Below are 1,410 nucleotides of genomic sequence, written 5' to 3' on the forward strand. Positions count from 1 at the left end.
CAAAACCCAGAGTTTAAGAAACCGTGTCTTAGACTCTAAGTTTAAAAAAAAAAATTGCAGGGCTTACCAACAGTACTTCACCCACTTTAAAGTCTTTCCTGCATCCAAGAACATTATCTAGATAATGAAAAGATAACTCACAAAATGGTGAGACGTTTGTAACCCTGCTGATGAGGGTCTAGTTCCATCATATACAAAGAGCACTCATAACTCAACAAGATAAAAAAAAATAACAGTCTAACTTGAAAATGGGCAAAAGGCTTGAGTTAATACTGTTCTGCAGGAGAAATACAAATAAGCAAAACCCACAGGAACAAATGTTCAATACTGATATGATGTAGTAAATGCAAGTCCAAACTGCAGTGCTATATGGTCATTTTTAATCCACTAGATGACAGTCATAATAATTGTGATAGAACAAGTGTTCTTGGGAGTGTAGAGTAACTAGAACTCAAATACATTGCTGGTTGGAATGCAGATGGGGAAGGAGAGATGGCTGCTCTTCCAGAGGACCTGGGTTTGATTCCCAGTACCCACTAGGTGGTTCACAAACTCCTGTAACTCCAGTTTCTGGAGATCTGACTCCCTCTTCTGACCTCCACAGGAACCAGGCATGGATATGGTGCACAGACATACATGCAGTCAATGCACCAACTCACACACACACATAATTTTTTAAAAAGGAAATCTAGAATGTAAAATTGAGTGGATATTGTGTGACACACATCAGCAATTCTTTGGTAAAATACAGAATTGCTATGTCACACAGGACCTCCACCTCAGGGGATGAACCCACAGGAATTGGAAATAGGTTATCAAACACACATTTCCATGTGTGTGTTCATAACTATGCAATTTGCCATAGCCAGAGGTAGATGATCCAGATGTCAAACTAATGAGTAGATAAGCTGGTATGTCCATGAAATGGAATATTACTCATCCAGGAAGGGGGATAAAGTCCTGGTGCGTGCTACAAACAGTTAATATCCTTAAAGCGTTGACGGGTAGTGAAGGAGTCCTGAAACAGTTTGCTGCGTGATCCCGTTTCTGTGAAGTGTGCAGAAGTGGTAAATCCAGAGACAGGACTCGATTAATCATGTCTGCGGACTAGGGGGCTAGGGCAGTGAATTGTGACTATCTCAGTCACCTCGAATTTCCTTTTATGGTAATGAGAACATCCCAGAGCCTCACGGCCGTGGCGGTTAGATACGAGAATGTACTTAACGCCACTGAATTGTATGCTTTGAAACAGTCAAAATGATAAATTTCATGTTCTGCGTGTTTTGTCATAACAGCGAGGCTAGCAATCACTGTCATTTTTTGCTGGTAATAAAATCAATTTTGCCGCGCAGCTTGACAGCTTTGTAATACCTTGAATGCCTAGTTTTGATTATAAACACACTATTTGTT

The sequence above is a fragment of the Rattus norvegicus genome, chromosome 3 (genome assembly GCF_021556685.1).
Source record: "Rattus norvegicus strain SHRSP/BbbUtx chromosome 3, alternate assembly SHRSP_T2T, whole genome shotgun sequence".
Taxonomy (NCBI): domain Eukaryota; kingdom Metazoa; phylum Chordata; class Mammalia; order Rodentia; family Muridae; genus Rattus; species Rattus norvegicus.